At 34.0% G+C, this 20,228-nt stretch overlaps 1 long non-coding RNA gene across 1 annotated transcript in view; it reads left to right on the top strand.

Moving 5' to 3' along the window:
* LOC129030077 (uncharacterized) overlaps positions 1 to 20,228 on the top strand; it is a 1,381,814-nt gene that overhangs the window by 805,667 nt on the left and 555,919 nt on the right. The window contains exon 7 of the long non-coding RNA XR_008500551.1: positions 18,302 to 18,341. This is a non-coding gene — a long non-coding RNA (uncharacterized LOC129030077). The remainder of the gene's footprint in view (positions 1 to 18,301; positions 18,342 to 20,228) is intronic.

Genomic DNA, 20,228 nt, shown 5'->3' with positions numbered 1-20,228 from the left:
TGTTTACAACTCAGTAAGCACAAGTGTCTGTAAGAGTGTAACAACCATATCAGATGAGAATAGAGTATTTCTAGAACCCAGAGAAGCCACCTGTACATCAGATTACAGTAAACCATACAAAGAGTAATATTTATTTTTATTTTTATAAACATTGATTATTCAATATAATGTCTGTGAAATTCATCTATGCAGTGTTTATCAATATGCTGTTCTTTTTTATTGCAATGTATTATACATTAATATTAACACCATGTATTTTCTCATTCTATTCTTGAGAGGCCTATAATTGTTCATAATTGTCTCTTTTGATCTTGTTTATTTGTGTTGCATGGGTTGTAATGTCTCTCCTTTCCTTTCTGATTTTATTTATTTGAGTCCTCTCTTTTTATCTTAGTCTAGCTAATGACTTGTCAGTTTTGTTTATCTTTTCAAAAACTTGTTAGTTTTGTTGATTTTTTCTTATTACTTTTAGAATCTCAATTTTATTTATTTCTACTCTGATCTTTATTTCCTTCCTTTTGCTAACTTTGGGTTACTTTTTTTTCTAGTCCCTTGAGGTATAACATTTGCTTGTTTATTTGAGATCTTTCTTCTTTTTTGCTAAAGGTGTTCATTGCTATAATTTTTTCTTCTTGGAACTGCTTTTGCTATATCCCTTAAGTTTTGGTATGTTGTATTTTTATTTTCATTTGTCTCAAGTTTTTTTTAATCTTTCTTTTGATTTCTTTGATTCGTTGGTTGTTTAGGAGTATGTGTTAATGTGTATAGGTAATTGGTAAGATTCCAATAAACATTAGACTACTAGTAGTTAATTTTTGGCAAGTCAAAATTTATATTCAAGTTTTCAAATGTATGGGAGGTTGGCACCCCTAATCCATACGCTGGTCAAGTGTCAACTGTTTTTATATTCTGTACCTATTAATATATTTTTGGTGATAGTTATTTTTAATACTTTTGTCTTTTAACTTTTATATTAGAATTAAAAGTGATTTCGCCAACGCTATTACGGTAGTACGGTACTCTGTATTTGTCTATATATTTATCTTTACTACAACTTTTATACTTTGCCTTTGACTTTTAACAGTTTGATTATAATATGTCTTGGGCCGGGCATGATGGCTCTTGCCTATAATACTAACAAATTGAAAGGCTGAGGCAGAAGGATTGCTTGAACCCTGAAGTTTAGAACTAGCATGGGCAATATAGTAAGACTTGGTCACTATAAAAAAAATTTAAAAATAGTTTATGCAGGTGTGGTGAAGCATGTCTGTATATAGTCCTAGCAACTTGGGAGGCTGAGGTAGGAGGATTACTTGAGCCTGGGAGTTTGAGGCTACAGTGAGATATGATCACATCAGTGTGCACTCCAGGAGTGGGTCCTACAGTAAGAGTATATATACATACCCACATATTATAGCTCAGTATGGATTTTTCTTTGCATTTATCTTATTCAAAATCTTTTGGACTTCCAGGATCTGAATATTTATTTATTTCGCCAGGTTTGAGAAGTTTTCAATCATTTTATTTATTTATTTATTTATTTATTTATTTATTTATTATCTTTTGCATTTTTAGTGAAGATGGGGTTTCACTGTGTTGCCCAGGCTGGTCTCAAACTCCTGGGCTTAAAAGATCCACCTGCCTTGGCCTCCCAAAGTGCTGGGATTACAGGCATGGGCCACCACACCCAGCCAATCATTATACTTTAATCAGCTTTCTGATTCTTTCTCTCTTCTCCTTCTGAGACTCATATAATGTGTATATTGGTTCACTTGATGATGTCTTATAGGACTGTTAACCTATCTGCACTCTTGTCTTTTTCATTCTTTTTTTTTTTAACTCCTCCTCTGACTGGATAATTTCAAATGACTTGTCTTCATCTTCTCTGTCCTTTCTTCTGCTTGCTCTAATCTGCTGTTGTACACCTCTGTCAAAAATTTTAGTTCACTTATTACATTCTTCAACTCCTAGGTTTCTGTTTGGTTCGTTTAAAAGTTTTGTATCTCTTTGTTAAAATTCTCTTTTAGTTCATGCATTGTTCTCTCGAGCTCATTGAACATTTTTATGACAATTATTTTCAATTCTCTGTCAGTAAATCACATAGCTCCATTTTATTAGGATTTGTTTTTGGAGTTTTATCTTGTTTTTTTTTTGTCTGTCTGTTTCGATTTTGTGTTCCTGTTTCTTAAATTTCCTTGGCTCTTTTTGTTGGTGTTCATGCAAATAGGAAAATAAAACAAACTTTTATTTCTCCCAGTCTTTATGTATTGGTCTTGTAGAATGTAAGACCTTTACTAATCTAACAGGTCAGTTTCCCTGAGCCTCTCAGACCTTTGTGCTAGTCCAAACTGATGTGCTTGTTCTATGTGGACCCCAGTTATCTACATAATGCAACCTTTCCTCAGCACTCTGAGAGAGATAGGACAGAAGCCAGTTTCCCAGGTAGCCCCCAGGTGAGTTAGAGCACTTTATATGTGGTTTAATATTTTCCCTCCCAGGAAAAAGCTGGGAGTTTTTTGTTTGTTTGTTTGTTCTTATTCTTGTGCTTGTTTTTGTTTGTTTGTTTTTGTCTGTTAGTTTCATGTTGAACTGAAGAGTGTAGGGAAAAGCTGTGGTGATTGTTCTCACACTTGTTCAAACCACCACTTTGTTCTCTGTAGCCCCCAGGTGACTAGCATATTATCTGGCCCAACATCACTCCAACACAGACAATATGGAACCCTCTTAGATAGCACCCAGAAAAATCTGGATGCCAGATGTGTGGTTCGAAGCCTTCACTCCTCAGGGAAAGATTGGGAGGTGGAAGCTCCCTTTCAATCATATAGTACTGTACCAGGGGTGGGAATTATGGACAGAAAATGTCTCTGCTTTTCTTACAAGTTTTACTGTGTGGTTGGTTTTGTACTAGCTTGGGTGTAAGAGCCTCTGAAATAGTTTTGAGACTCTTCACAAAGATTATTAATCCATGTGTTGCAGTTGAATCAGTGTGTCTTTTGTGGAAGGAAAGTCCAGAGCTTCTATTTCATGATCCTAGTGACGTTACTCCTTAAAACATGTCTTTACTTTACTAAGTCTTCCTATTTTAAATGTCTTTTGCAAGACTGTTTTATCTATTTTATAGTCGTTACATCTCCAAAATTTTGCTTGAACATTGATTGATATTCAAGTGAATGTTTAGCATAATTAAATCAGTTTAGGGAGAACAGAAACGTTAATACCAAGTCACTATATGAGCATTTATTGAAGTATTTTCTAATTTTTCTCAGCAATATATTAAGAGTTTCCAGTGTGGAAATCTTTCCCAAATTTAATTTCATAAATCCTAGGTATTTTATGTGATTTGATGCAATTTTAAATAATAATATTTTATATAATTTGCAATTATACGCAGATAAAATGTTTGTATATCAATTTTGTGTGCATTGACTTTACTGATTCACTTATTCTAAATTTTTATTTATTCTTCTAGAATTTTAAAGTAATAATGACATTCTGAAAATAATAGTTTCACTTCTTCCTTGTCAATTTTTCTTATACCTCTTAGTTCTTTTTTTAAAATTTATTGCATAGGCTCTAGGCTAATACCTCTAGTAAAATGTTGATTAGAACAATAATAGTAGACATCTTTGATTTTTGCCCAAGGCGTGAGAAAAACATTCAATAATTTCTCATTAAGCGTGATGTTAGTTATAGGCTTTCTTTGTAAATAACTCAGATTATAAAAGCCTGTTTCTATTCTTAGCTAGCTAAAGTTTTTTTTTGTTTGTTTTTTTATTGTTTTGTTTTTAAATAAATGAGTATCATAATTTATCAATGAACTTCATGCCTCTATTAAGATGACAATGATTTTTATTCTTACTGATTGGCAAAATGTTAAACCAAACTTGCATTCTTGGAATAAAGCCCATTTAAAAAAATTTTTATTTTATTTTTATTTTTTATTTTTTTGAGACAGAGTTTCGCTCTTGTTGCCCAGGCTGTAGTGCAAAGGCATGATCTCGGCTCACCGCAACATCCGCCTCCTGGGTTCAAGCGATTCTCCTGCCTCAGCCTCCCGAGTAGCTGGGAATACAGGCATGTGCCACCAAGCCCGGCTAATTTTGTATTTTTAGTAGAGGTGAGGTTTCTCCATGTTGGTCAGGCTGGTCTCAAACTCCCGACCTCAGGTGATCCACCCGCTTCAGCCTCCCAAAATGCTGGGATTACAGGCATGAACCACCCTGCCGGGCCTGTAAATGTGTTTTTTTGATTGTTTTTGTTTGTTTGTTTATCATGTTTGTTTATTGCTACCCATATATGCTAATGAAAGATTTTAACCTGTAATCTTGCTGTCTTATGACTTTTGATATCAGGATTGTGCTAGCCCTATTAAACAGATTAAAAAGTAGTCTCTCATTTTATTTTTTAGATGAATGTATATAACATTGGTATTATTTATCCCTTTAACATTTGAAGAAACTCATCAGCAAAGCCATCTGGGGTAGGTTATCTTTCCTTCTTTCCTTATTTGCTTCTTTCTTGCCTCCCTGTCTTCTGCCTTTCTCTCCCTTTTGTGGAAATTTTTGGAATACAGATTCACTTACATTAACCGTTATTAAATTACTCAGCTGTCATAATAATTTTTTGCAGTAGTCTTAATGCCTGCTACTCTATAATGACCACATTGAAGCAGTGTAAATTCTTTTCTAAATTAATAAAATGTTGTTAATGCATTTCTGTACATAAATATAAAATATTATAGAAAATTTTTAATCGAGGCAGTTTTAAACTCTGGATAGTGATTTAGTGATCATTCACTTTTGTCTTTGTATTCTTGTGTGTTTTATGATTTATTTTCCAAATAGAGTACATGTATCACAGTGAGAAAAGCAATGGGATTTATTCCTTTAAAAAAGTTCTAACAAAAAAGATAAAGATATTTGTTACTTTTACTTAGTTAGAGTATTATTTTAATTAAAATAATAGCAGAGACAATAAGCATGAGGATGAATTTTAATAGAAGTTGAAAAGATTTTCTTTGTTTCCTCTTTGTGACAATCAGTGTGAGCCACTTGCAAATAGAAACTGTGTGAATCCTAAACACGATAGTATAGCAGCATACTATGATTGTTAACAATTCCTATGATATCTATTACTTTAATAATCTCAGTCATTATCTTGATTTCTCAATTCCTGTGTATAAATGACAAATTTTATGGAGAATTCATTTTTCTATTTTATATGTCTATGCATGCTTGGAGGCAGAATTTAATGAACAGATCAATAAAGACTCTTTAGGTGAATAAACAGAATAAGAAAACAAAATCCATTTTATCTACCACACTAGGAATGGAGAGATTATCTTTGTTACTCTGAAGCACAGGTAGCTAACAGAAGCAGCTGTTTATCCCTTTAAAATACACAGCTGTTTATCCCTTTAAAATACACAGATATATTCACCAATATTCTCATTCAGCAGGTCTAAGGAAGGGTCCTGGAATGCATGGTTCTCAAAACCTTCATATGTAATTCTTATATCTTATCAAGTATGGGAACTACTGTTATTCTATTTATTACTTTTGTTTTAAAATACCTACAAAGATTATAGAGGGGCAAATCTGCATATTTATTGTATTGTTGTTAGGATGGCGTTTCTCTAGCACTATTGACATTTTGGGATGGCTAATTTTTGTTGTAAGGGGCTTTCCTGTGCATTATACATTGTTAAGCAATATCCCTGGCCTCTACCCACTAAATTCCAGTTGCATACTCTACTCTAATTGTGAAAATAAAATGCTACCAGTTGAGAACACTGGGTTAAAACAACTGCCCTTTATAGGAAATAAAGAAAGCAGCTCTACAATTTGTGTAAACGGCTAAATTATCATGTAAATAAGAAAGCAATAAAACTCAGGAGCAGAGCAATGAATATGTCAGAGCTGCATAGCTTTTTTAAGTCAGCAGGTGTGTCCCCCATTTCAGATACTCAGTATCACAGCCAGCCTCCAACACCCTTCCATGTTCAAGGTCCAGATTCCTTTATACTGACCATTTTTATATTAACTTCTTTTTTGCCCCAAGACATCGTGTCTTTTTTGTTTATATCTGTACACATCCTTTTTAAAACATATTTGGCAAATGAATCCCATTTCTTACATGTGGTTCTTGATTTCTGATAACAAGATCCCTTCCTTGACCAATACTTGAACTAATCATCTTAATTATACTTCCTCTAGTTTCTTGAGTGAAACACAGTATCTTATCCAGACCCCATGCTCCCTACATATCTAGCACAGGTAATCACAGCTGTTGACTTTGAAGATTCATCCTAGTTCTATACACATTTTCCAGTCACTTCGCTACATGGACAGGAATCACAGGGTCCTCCCTCTCATAGGAGCTGAAAGAATAATGTATCACGCTTTGTTTAAGACTGATGCCAGGGAGCCCCTGGACTGGAGAAGGCCTCTATTATTTGGAAGTGTAGATTAGGGAAGTTCTTAGAACCTCATGTATAGTTCACAGTTCTTAATTAGGACCTGATATGATCTGGCTCTATTATCATCTTGAATTGTAATCCCCACGTGTTGAGAAAGAAACCTGGTGGGAGGTGATAGGATCATGGGGGCATTTCCCCCCATGCTGTTCTCATGATAGTGAGTGAGTTCTCATGAGATCTGATCAGGTGGCAGTTTCCCCTGCACTCTTTGTCACCTGCTGCCGTGTAAGATGTGCCTTGCTTCCCCTTGGCCTTCCACCATGATTGTAAATTTTCTGAGGCCTCCCCAGCCATGAGGAACTGTGAGTCAATGAAACTCCTTTCTTTGTAAATTATGAAGTCTCAGATAGTATCTTTATAGCAGTGTGAGATCAGACTAGTACAAGACCTTAAAATTAAGTCTGAGTGAACAGGGAGATAATGTGCTGGTTACATGGTTAAGATGTTAATGAAGATCATACCTGCCTTGATTTGAAGTGAATAAAAGCCTTAGAATGGAGACACTTAGAACCACTTCCTTGTGGATTCTACTGTGTACTGTTCATACAAACCCAATGACCCAAAGCACAACCGAGTGAATGATAAGGAAGGTACAGAGGACGTACATCCATTTTATTGCTGGATGCACCTGTGCAGACACTAAATGGGTGACAGTAAAGGGGAAGATTTAATACTGTTTGCTTGCAAGGTTAATAACCAGCAAGTTTTGCAGAACACTCAGCCTTTCTGGGATTGAAAAAATGCTGAGTAGACCAGAAAGTCCATCTGCCTTGTGCATGCTAACCTGGCAAATATACTGTTAATCCTAATCTTTCTTACCTTGTATCATTCACACCAAGCACCCCATGACAATTTCAGTTGCTGGATGTTTTATAACACCCATTTCCAATATACGCCTTAGAGGTTGCCTGAGATTTGGGAGAGGGGATTCAAAACTCATTAGAGTTTATTTTTTCCGTCAAAAACACTAGCTGTTTTGGCTAAATTTTTGAGATGGGCCTCATTTGAAAGTCTCACAAAAAGAATATTATGTATGTTTTAATATTCTGGAAACTGGTTTGGCTGTCAGGACAGAAAGAAATCTGGAGTATTATCCATGAGTATTATCCATAGCTCATAAGCTATGAGCTCAAAACAGATATCATGTGATACTTCAGTAATGCTGACAGGGCTGGTTGTTTACTTGGAACTAACCCTATGTGAAGATCTATGGGAGATACAAAGATAAGTGACACCTCCATGACATAAGTGAATATGACTCAGGGACTTGTCAACTCTAATAGACACACTTTTAGCTCATTACCTTTGAGCACTCATGATGATTGGAGTGGACCACTGGGTCATTAAAGGGGCCAGCCCTTTCTTAAAGGAATAATCATACATATATCAGTAGTAGGAATATAATGGACTTCTCAGTGATTCAGGACATGGGATAGACAAAGTTGACTTACACCAAAAAAATACTAATATTGTGGATGTGTGGCTACATGCCATAGTAACTAGTCAGTCCTGATGTTTGATATGTGTAATCATATCATTCCAAGGGGTTGAAAGCATACCCCTTATTCCAGAACTGTTAAGGGGTAGGGAATCATTAGGCCTGGTACCAAATTAGGCAAATACTATAGTATGAATGAAAAGATAATGATGTACTTCACAGATAGCAAACAGTTAGAAAAAAAGTGCATGGTGATTATATGTGAAATAATTTTATTTCTCTAACAAGAGGAACCTAAAATGAGGTGAGAATACGTGACGTACTAAAACACTATTGGCCAAATTTTGGGAGAAGATGGTTGCTAACAGTTTGCCTGGAAATGTCAGAAGAAAAACAGATTGGTTCCCCAAGCCTGAGACTTTACAGAGTTTTCTTTCCTTAAGGTGCAAACATATTCCCTGCATATATACATAATTAACCTGAGCCTTATATCTGGAGGAGCAGATCAGAACTTGAAACATCATGGCTCATGTAATTGTTTCTCATATTAGGCATTACAACATGAATTTGGGAAAAGAGTAGAACGTGTAGTGCACTAATAATTTGATCTACTGATTATGAGGATTTGACATGAAGCATATAAAAACTGGTATTAGTCTCTAGAAAGAGGTTTTTGAGATTAAAATGTATTTTCTTATATAAATCCCAAAGTAGTAGGTGATTAAAGTCACACATGTGATTTGCGAAATGGCCACTATACTTTTAAATATATTTCAACCATATGGTAACTGTCTTAGAAAAATACATCAAAGTAATGGCAGTATGAAAAATGTTCTGTGAAACTGCATGAACTCTTATGTATCATACGTAATAATGGAGGAATATATGCCTTTTAGGAGAAAATGGTGCAACTACAATCTAGACAACTTTCAAAACTTAGCAGAAAACATTTGCTGGTGGAATATACCTATAAGAAGTAATACAATTTCAACAAATCACAGACAATGCCTGAGATACGTGGTCCTGAATTGCATTACTTAGAGGGAAAGGAGAGATTTACCTATTAGTTATATGCCTACTATTATAATATTATGTGGTCGTACATGTGTGTAGGCACAGAAAAAAATGTTTCAAAGTGTTAACTAGTGAATGTTTTCATCAGTTGAAGGAGATCGTAGCATCAGTCTGTGTAATCATAAGGTATTGCTCAGGACCTAGGGTTGACCATCCCCAGCCCTGCCAAAGAGGTCAGCTGTGATAAACTAATCAGTCCTGCTGTTTGAAAACCGCCTATTCATTCTGGAACAATGCTAAATTGTCTGCAATGCAAACCTTAGGAAAATGTCTATACCATGTAGTATAATAAAAAATATTGAGAACTCATATATTAGGTCCAGATGACATTGTAGTTAGAATGAAAGTTCATAGATTGAGATGTTACTAATGCAGCTTCAGGTTTCCCAAGAAGAAGGGGGTCCTCTAAGCAGACCAGATCCTATCTCTATGTGGGTTATTTATGCCCATGATCCCAGAGTACTCTTGTCAAGAGACAAAGAGGCTGGTGAAGACTCATTCCCACTTAGACTCCTACAAATGTGCAAACTTCTAAGAGGTAGAATAGAGTTTATTATTTTGTATTAGAATTAGGTTATTCAAGGCAAAATGGAAGGTTTCACTTACATTCTCAACAGTCAATATACATTAGTAGAGTTTAACTACAGTCTAAATGTTTCAATGCATATGAAAAATATGCCTTTGCTCACCAAAAATTTTCTGGTTTTGTTTGATTTATCAGCCACCATTAACAGAATAAGTGAAAATTCTCAGGGTCTATAGTTATGCATTGGATTACCTTTAATCTATGACAGTTTTAGGTACCTTTTTAGAGTTTTTAGAGATTTGTAGGAGATTAATTTGTCTGAATACACAGTCAAAAAAAAGGAGGCCTCAGAAAATAATCCAATGTTGAAGAGCTGGGGAAAGCAAAAACAAGGAAGATTCAGAAATGAGAAATGAGGGGAAATACCAGAGGTAGTGATCCAGTACCCCGATGGCTGTCAGATTCTTCTCGTTTTATTGACCATGTTCTTTTAAATGGGGCCAGGGGACCAGAGTATTCATCAAGTATCACTGGGGTGTTGGACACTTATTTTGCCTTACTTCATATCTTCTCTACCTAACCTCTACTCCAGACATTGCTAAGGCAAGCAGATGCATGCAGATGTAAACTAATAGCGCTTTGTCTCACCACATTTACTTTCTTGGATTATTCTCCTGGGCTTTTGTAACTCAGTGTAGGGAAACCTGCATAAGCCTACTTTGCGCTTATGCATGTTTTACTAAAATATCAGTGCTGTGAACAACCTAATGGGACAGCTCCTGCATGATGAGAGAGAAGAGCTGATGACAAATACTTCCTCTTTTTGTTCTTGTGGGAAGTTGTGAGACTCCATATATAAATCTCCAAAGAAGGTCCCAATTAAGCAGCATTTTCCACATCGGGGAGCAATCCTAGAACTCACCCTGCTATTGACTTTTCTCTTTCCCTCTTTCATTTTCTCATCCCCCCCACCAACTCCTGTGCCATAGGAATATTTCCCAAAATAAACTACTGCACATAAAACCTTGTCTCTGCTGCTGCTTTACCTAGGTTAATTCAGATACTCTATGGTGTGTCAGAAACTCTTAAGTCTTAGAAATATGAAATGAAGCAAACAAATAAATGAACAAGAACTCTTTTTATATACAACTTTCAATTTGGTGGGAAGGTAGGCAATAAACAGATGAGGAAATGTATATGTGGTATGTAAGCTAATAATAAATAAATCAGTATAAGACAGAGAATGTCATTATGGGGAAGAATTTTTTTTAAAAAAACAGCTTTTAGATATAAGTCACATGCCATATAATTTATGCATTAAAAGTGTACAATTCAATGTGGTTTTTTTACTATATTTACAGTGTTGTGCAACCAATGCCATAAACTAATTTTGAAATATTTCCATCTTCTTAGATGAAACCCTGTGTCCATTAGCTGTCACCTCCCCATTGTTGTTCAGCCCCCTAACCATAACCAACAATCTTATTTCTCTGTAATGGACAACCTCTTTATTCAGGACATGTCGTGTAAATGGAATCATACAATATGTGGTCTTTTTGTAACTGGCTTCTTTTGCTTAGCATAATGTTTTCAGGATCAGCCATGCTTCTGTACATATTAGTTCTTTGGCAAAATAAATTGTATGACTATATCACATTCTCTTTTTCTATTTATCCATTCATCACTTAATGGACATTTTGATTCTTTCAACTTTTTGACTATTATAAATAAACCTGTTATGAACATTTAATGTATAAATTTCTGTGTGGAAATGTCTTTCTTTTTCTCTCAGATATATATGTTAAATAAAAATTGTACCTTAAGAAGTTAAAAGGCAAGGAAATCTTTACTCAAGACTCTTATAACACGGAGGGTGATTGAACTCAATTCTGCTGAAACAAAGAATAGGAAGGTTTTTAAATGCTAGAGTATGTCAATGGAAACATACTGATGGACATTAGAGGGGAGGTTGGTTAATGTGATTAGGTCACCTGTGTTCACTAATAGTCTTTCATTAAAGTTAGGATTCTATGCTCCCACAGAGACTGGGAGGTAGAAACAATATTTTCTTCAATTATTATATTTGAAAGGGGTGGCTCCTTGAGAAAGACATTCCTGGATTCCAAAATTGGCAAGAGGCTGGGAGAAAGTTGATATCTCAGAGGGGAAGAGAAAAAATTGCAATTGCAAGTTTTTTCAAGTAAATGATCTAGGAAAAAGGAGGACAGTGACCTATATTCAGGAAGAAACCTAGCTAAAATTTAGTCAGGCTGAGGGGAACTTAAAGGTCATCCAGGACATAAAGCTAGGAGTAGAATTAGCTGGGTCGTATGGTACCACTAGGTTTAATTTTTGCTTTACAACCCCACTGTTTTTGGAAGCAGCTGTACCATTTTACATTCCCAGCAATGGTGTATGAAATAGTCAATTCTCCACATTTTTAGCAACAGTTGTAATTTTCTGTTGCTATGGTTTGAATGTTTTTGTCTCCTCCAAAAATTGATGATGAAGCTTAATCCTCTACAAAGTTCAGGTGTTGCCAATGTGATAGTACATGAGGTGAGGCCTTTAAGAGGTGATTAGGCCATGAGGGCTGCTTCCTCCTCCCTAATGAAATTAAAGCCCTTTAAAGGGGCTTCATACAGCCAGCTTGCCCTTCTGCCTTCTATCATGAGAGAACACAGCCAGAAGGCTCTCATCAAATCAAATGCAGGAACCTTGGTCTTGAACTTCTCAGCCTTCAGAAATACATTTCTGTTCTTTTTAAATTACCCAGCCTCAGGTATTCTGTTATAGCAGCACAACACTGCTATAATAGACTAACATACCTGTCTTTAAAAATACATATTATTATAGTCATCCTATTGGGTATGAAGTGATATCTTAATGTGGTTTTGATTTGCATTTGTCTAAAGACTAATAATATTGAGTGTCCATGTGCTTATTGGACATATATATCTTCTTTTAAGAAATATCCATTAAGATCCTTTGTGTATTTCTAAATTGGATTATTTTTATTTTTTCTTGAGTTATCTTTTTATTATCGATTGATAAGTGTTTATATAACTTTTAGTTTTAGTAATTAATATATTCTGGGTAATGCAAATGACATGATAATAGATTCTCTCACACCACCATTTCACTTCATCTCATGGAGATACTGAAAAGATTGAAATGGAATTAAAAATAATGGTATGTTTTCTATATTAAAATAGTCATATAAAATTTTATATTATGCTTATGTCAGCTAAAGTGAAAGGAATGATAATATTTTATTACAAATTTAAAAAGTTAAAAATCTTTGATAAATATTACCTGCATGATTGTCCTGGGATTCAGTATGTTTTTTCACTTCACTTTTACAACTCTGTTTGGTGATCTTTGGTTTCTTAACACATTACTAAGGCCCTAAGAGCTTTAGTCCTGTCTAGCCCTGTTGCAATGACACTTATTGTCTCAGGGGCCTGTGATATCAGTTTTACATCGGTCACCGACTCTGAGATTGCCCTGGGCTCTTTAGACTAGTCATTAAACCTACTTTTCCTTTAGCCTCATTAGACTCCTAAAACCAGAATCTTGACCTCCTACTTAGCCTGGCTGGTGAAGAGGAAACTGAATGCAAGGCAAGTATGTGTCAGATGGAAGCATTGTAGGAACACAGGATACAATCTCCTGAGTGATAATATAATTGCAAAATGATAGATAGTATTTAAATAATTTAAAAACTTTTTGCTTTACAGGTAGGCACTTTTATATTAGCTTTCAAGATTTCAGTAACATATAGACATCATCAGAAAATAATAAAACAATATACATTGAGTGAGTAGTGTAAACATTTTAAACTAACAAAAAATGTAAGTGATCTTTGTTTCTAATAACTTTTTTCCTACTTCCATGTGACTTTCTAATTTTCTCTCATTAAGTGCTGTGAAAAACCATCATTTCACTTCAGATAAGGTTTTAGTGCCTCAATAATTTCTATTTTCAACCACTGGAGAGACAGTCTCTAGAATCTCTGTTCTTGTATTTTGGAAATAATGGGAAAATTTATTGACTAAAGTTCCAACAGAGACTCTAAACTCTGGAAAAGGTAGAAAGATATATATGCACAAAGAAATGCTTCACAGATTATCAAGGAGATAGAAAACAACTAATAGATTCTTTCCATGGTAAGACCCAAAAAGAAGAGATTTGCTCTAACAAGAAACAATACTCAATAATCTTTTTATATGATAACAAGAATTCACAAAAATCTACTTTTGGCTGGTGCATAATAGGAAACAAAAAAATAGCAAAATATCGAGCTTTGTATGTGACCAGTTAGGTCAGTTTGTTAAGATGTGGCATTAAGTGAGATCAGATCACATAATTTCATTTTTAGAAATGACTTTTACAATTATCAACTTAAACCATTTCATTATAAAAATGAGAAAAATGAGCCTCATAAAGGTCAAGTAAATTTTCCCAGAAAGGACTTTTGATTAGTGCTCTCCTACACATGAGTTCTATGTTATTTTCTCTATTTCATGCAGTTTCTACATGAGTTACGTCCTTTGCCCTATGCTGTTCTTTAGCACACAGATTTCTATTTTTTTGTATCAACTATATGCATGACATTATGTTTCACAAAATGGATTTATTATTTTAAAGGGTGAATATTTCAAAATTAGTATTCAGAGTTCATCCTCATTTTATAGCTGTAGAAACTGAGTCTCAGGGGAGTTATGTGGCTTCCTTAACATTACAAAGTTAGTAAGTGGCATGGTTAAAATTCAAATCCAATAGGTTCATATCAGCCAAATCCATAGTTATTTTAGCAGACGGTGATGATTTTCTAGTTTTAGGTGTGCTAAAGAATAAAGAAAAAAGTGAAGAAATTTAAATCAGCAAATCTTACTTATTTCAGTAAATGTTAATTTCACTGCTCTGTAATAGGTATATTTATTAAATTATATATGTAGGCAAAAACAAAGAAGCAAACTAAGAGAAAACAAAAACACAACTATGTCACTTGGAAACAAGTTTTACTATCACTTGGTCTTTTGTGATATTTCAATAGGCTTATAAAAGTGAATATATGTAGACTTCCACTTCAGTCCAGGAGGATTAACAGGTATTTGATTTGCCCTCACATCTTAATCACTAGAAACCAGACAACTATATGAAACAATGGTTTTCAGTTATTGTACAGCAGGCAGTGCAGAACTGTGATCCCAGAGAGAAGGAAAATAAATGAGATAATTCCTATAATTGCAATAGCTTAGTCTCTAGAAGTAGTTTCCAGGTAACAACAGAAGAGAAAAAGCCAAACAAACCTCAGAAATCTCTGTGAGTGGAGAAAAAAAAGAGGTTAGTGTTTGGGGATACTGAGGTGCTCATAATTTGTGGGACAGACCACTAGAGAAAAAGAAGCTTAAGTAGATATAAGAACAGACCTTGAAAGGCTCTAACTGATCCCCAATAACTCCACTGCATACCAGAACAAAGAGGGCAATATTATTTTAAAACTACCATACAGAAACAAATAATGAAAAATACAAAATGTGCAGCATACAATGAAAATCACCAGGCATGTAAAGAAATAGAAAGATAACACCAATAATGAAGATAAAATTTAAGAAATGTAAACAAATCTAGAAATCACCATTGCAGTTAGCAGAGGACATAATAGCAGTGACTATAAATATGTTCCAAAAGTTCAAAGAAGTAAGTGAAAATAGGAACATGATGAAGAGAGAAATAGAATAGATAAAAAATAAAAAATTGAACTTTTAGATATAATAATGCAATATCTTTTAAAAGTATATTCATGATATTAAGAACAGATTAAATTATGTATTTCAAAAGAAAAAGTGGTAAACATGAAGTCATAGGAAAAAAAGAAAACTCTCCAAAATAAAACATAAAGAGAATAGAACACCAAAAACTTGTGGGACAATTTCAAGTATAATTAGATCTACAGAATAAAGGGAGAGAGAGTCAGAAAAAAAAAGTTTGAAGAAATAATTGCCAAATTTTTTTCAAATTTAATAAAATTTATAAACCCATGAATTCAAAAGCTCAACAAATTTGAAGCAGAAAAAAGAAGAAAAAGAAAACACTACTATGGCACATCCTGATCAAGTTGGTGAAAACCGGAGTTAAACAAAAGCCAAATCTACTCAGTCCAGAATTTTACATAACATAGCATAGCTTGACTCCTAAATGAACATATGGCATTAGATGTCATTTAATGATCACCCTTTAAAAAAATTGCTATAACTTTAGTAAGGAGCACAACCTTATTCAGCTTAATATGAAGCAGATCTATGTATCAGTGTAACTATCACCCTTAAATTGAATATATATCATTCCAGAAGGTTCCTTAAAATTTATTTTTTTATATTTACATGGTAGGTGTGTATATTTTGGGGGTACATCAGATGTTCTGATACAGGCGTGCAGTGAGAAATAAGCACATCATGGAGAATGGGGTATCCAAACCCTCAAACATTTATCCTTTGAGGTACAAACAATACAATTACATTCTTTAAGCTATTTAAAAATATACAAAATTAAATTATTATTGACTACAGTTACCCTATTTTTCTATCAAATAGTAGGTCCTATTCATTCTTTCCATTCTTTGTGTCCATTAACCATCTCCACCTTCCTCCGAACTGCTGGTAACCATCCTTCTACTCTCTATGTCCATGAGTTCCTTCATATCAAGTCAATCAAATCATGATTTGATTTTTAGATCCCATAAATAAGTGAGAGCATGCAATGTTTGTCTCTCTGTGCCTATTTCACTTAACACAATGATGTTATTTCCATCCATGTTGTTGAAAATGACTAGATTGCTTTCTTTTCATGACTGAATACTGCTCCATTGTGTTTATGTGCCACATTTTCTTTATCTATTCATCTGTTGATGGACACCTAGGTTGCTTTCAAATCTTAGCTATTTATTGTAAACAGTGCTGCAACAAACATAGGAGTACAGATTTCTCTTTGATATACTGGTTTCCTTTCTTTTGAGTCTATATCCAGCAGTGAGATTGCCAGATCATATGGTAGCTCATTTTTCAGTTATTTCAGGAGCCTCCAAACTGTTTCCATAGTGGTTATACTGATTTGTATGCCCACCAACAGTGTACGAGGGTTCCCTTTTCTCCACATTCTCTCCAGCATTTTTATTGCTTGTCTTTTGGACAAAAGACATTTTAACTGGGGTGAGATTATATCTCATTGAAGTTTTGATTTCCATTTCTCTGATGATCATTGATGTTGAGCACCATTTCATATGTCTGTTTGTCATTGACATGTCTTCTCTTCAGAAATATCTATTCAAATCTTTTGCCCATTTTCTGATTGGATTATTAGATTTTTTTCCTATTGAGTTGTTTGAGCTTCTTATATAGTCTGGTTATTAATCCCTTGTCAGATGGGTAGTTTGCAAATATTTTTTCCCGTTCTGTGGGTTGTCTCTTTACTTTGTTGACTGTATTCTTTGCTATGCAGAAGCTTTTTATCTTGATGTGATCCCATGTGTCCGTGTTTGCTTTGGTTGTCTGTGCTTGTGGGGTGTTGTTCAAGAAGTCTTTGTTCAGACCAATGTCCTGGAGATTATCCCCAGTGTTTACTACTAGTTTCATAGTTTGAGGTCTTAACAAGTGTTTAATCCATTTAGATTTGATTTTTGTATATGACGAGAGGTAGGGGTGTAGTTTCATTCATTTGCATATGACTATCCAGTTTTCCCAGCAGCATTTATTGAAGAGACTGTCTTTTTACCAGTGTATGTTCTTGGCACCTTTGTCAAAAATGAGTTTCCTGTAGGTGTGTTGATTTATTTCTGGGTTCTCTATTCTGTTCCATTAGTCTATGTGTCTGTGTTTATGCCAGTACTGTGCTGTTTTGGTTACCATATGTCTGTAGTATAATTTGAAGTCTGCTAATGTGATTCCTCCAGTTTTGTTCCTTTTGCTTAGGATAGCTCTCTCTATTCTGGGCCTTTTGTGGTTCCATATATATTTTAGAAATTTTTTTTATTTCTGTGGAGATTGTCTTTGATATTTTGTCAGGGATTGCATAGAATCTGTAGGTTGCTTTGGGTAATATGGACATTCTAACAGTATTGATTCTTCCAATTCATGAACGTGAAATATGTTTCCATATTTTGGTGTCCTTTTCAATTTCCTTCATCAGTGTTTTATAGTTTATAGAGGTCTTTCACGTCTTTGATTAAGTCAACTCCTAGGTGTTTAATTTTACCTGTGGGTATTATAAATGGGATTACTTTTTAAATTTCTTTTTCACATTGTTACTGTTGACATATAGAAATGCCAGTGATTTTTGTATGTTAATTTTGTGTCCTGTAACTTTATTAAATTTGTTTATCGGTTCTAGTAGTTTTCTTTTTGAGTCTTTAGATTTCTCCAAATACAACATCACATCATCAGCAAACAGGAATAATTTGACTTCTTCCTTTCCAATTTAGATGCCCTTTATATCTTTCTCCTGTTTAATTATTCTAGCTAGGACTTCCAGCACTACGTTGGATAACAGAAGTTTCTCTTATAATCCTTCTCAGAGATAATAATTCTGCTTTTGAAAACTAAAGATTAAATTCTGTCTAGTCTCAAACATCATATGAACTAAATCATATTATAATAACTTGTGTGTCTGTCTTCTTTCATTCAACATATTATCTGTCAGAATTATCTATGATTTTGCATTTTTCAGGAATACTTTTTGTTGATTTTATAAATGCACTAAAATTCATCCATTCTCTTTTTTGTAGATGTTTGAGTTGCTCCCAGTTTTATGCTACCATGAATGAGGTCAGTAGAAATATTTTTATACATACTGTTGGCTAATGTAGTCAATTATGTTTTTGTGATATATACCTAAACATGGCATTGTTGGGTCATAAGGTAGAAGTGTGCCTAGGCTTAATAGACGTTGTCAAGAGTTACTCACAGTAATTGAAGTAATTTATATTTTTACCAACACTACATGAGAGTTTCGGTTTCTTCACTTTCTCACCAACAGTTGACATTGTCTGTCTTCTTTAGTTTTTGTTTTTCTCTTGGAGTAAGTTGATAAATCATTGAGATTTTACTTTGTGTTTTCTTGATGCATAATGATGTTGAGCATATTTTATATGCTTATTGACCATTTAGCTATCTACCTTTTGCTTCTTCAAGTTTTCCATTTTTTAAAGTGTGTCTTTGGTCATTTAATTATGAATTTGTAGGATTCATTTATAACCTAGATATGTATTCTTTGTTAGATATATTTGTTTTATGCATCTTCTTCTAGTTTTTTTTTGGACTTACCCATTTCAATGAACAAAAGATCTTGATTTCAAAGAAGTCCAATTTATCAATATTTTGATTTTGGAGTGAGCATATTTCTGCTCTGTTTAACAAATATTTATTCACCCAAGTTCACGGAATTATTTTCCTATATATTCTTGAATATTTATTGTTTTACTTTCCATAGACCTGTAGATCTATTTTCCATTTCAGATTAATTTTTACATATGGCATAAGGAATGAGTCAAAAATTATTTGGTTTTCTATAAGGTTATCTAATTGTTCCAGCACTATTTACTTAAAAGATTATTTTTAAAATATTCAGCTAATGTGACCCCTATTTTATAAATCATGTGAATATATATTTATACAGTAGTCCCCCCTTATCTGCAGGATATCTGTGAAGGATTTTTAATTTTTTCCTGATATATAGAAATAAAATTGAATTCTGGATATTTACTTCTAATCTAATGACTTTAGTAATTTGACTCAGGGATAGACTGTTTGGATTTAGATCAATTGACATTTGCTGAACTTCTCAAATCCACAAAGTCATGTCTTTCATCAAATTACATATTATTTAGTCAATGTTTTTAAAATGTGGTTTCTGGCCTATTCTGTCTGTTATCCCATTATTAAACTCCAATTATAAGTAGGTTAGATATTTTGGCTGTACGGTATTATTTTTCTCATATTTTAAATATTTTTCTTACTTTTCTTTACACTTTTTTTGTGATATAGTGTGCTTATGGAGACTTTGCATTATCATATTCCTGTAAATATTGTTGAGTTTCTATTTTGGTTTGTAGGGTTTTGCCTTGTTTTATTTTAAAATTGAAATATGAGGGTTTCATCTTGATTCTATTGATGCTTTACTTTAGGCTACGTTAGAGTGGTTCTATTTTAGTTTTGCCTTTACATCTAAGGCACAATCATTTAGAGGTCACAAGTGAATACCCATTGTCTTTTGTATTGCATGTAAGTTCTACTGGGCCTGGATTCTAACATATACCATGTCTTGTGCAACCTCTCTTCTTTGCTAGGTCTTCTAGCTGTCTGTTCTATGTGTGTGAAGCTTAGCAGTCAATCAAGGTTGGGAGAGAATTTTTTATACAGGATTTTAGAGAATTTTTCATACAGGTTTTTAGAGAATTTTTCTCTGCTACTCTCTCCTGCATATCAAGTTCCAGCTGCATCGGCAAGCCGGAACTCTGTATTTCCTTTGACCAATAAATTTCCACTTTCTATGAAAAATGTATTTAAAAATGCAGTTAAAGAGAAATTCAATGTGAATATTAATCTCCTCTTGTGTGCTTCGTTTGTATTAATTACTAGTGCTTTCTGATGGTAACAAAAGTTTGGTTTGGTCCAGCTTTCGTAATTGCCCGGGATGGAGGAGTCAGTCTGATA

This window comes from Pongo pygmaeus, chromosome 12 (assembly GCF_028885625.2).
Source record: "Pongo pygmaeus isolate AG05252 chromosome 12, NHGRI_mPonPyg2-v2.0_pri, whole genome shotgun sequence".
NCBI classification, from domain to species: Eukaryota; Metazoa; Chordata; class Mammalia; order Primates; family Hominidae; genus Pongo; species Pongo pygmaeus.
This window is presented reverse-complemented; position numbering and strand designations above follow the sequence as displayed.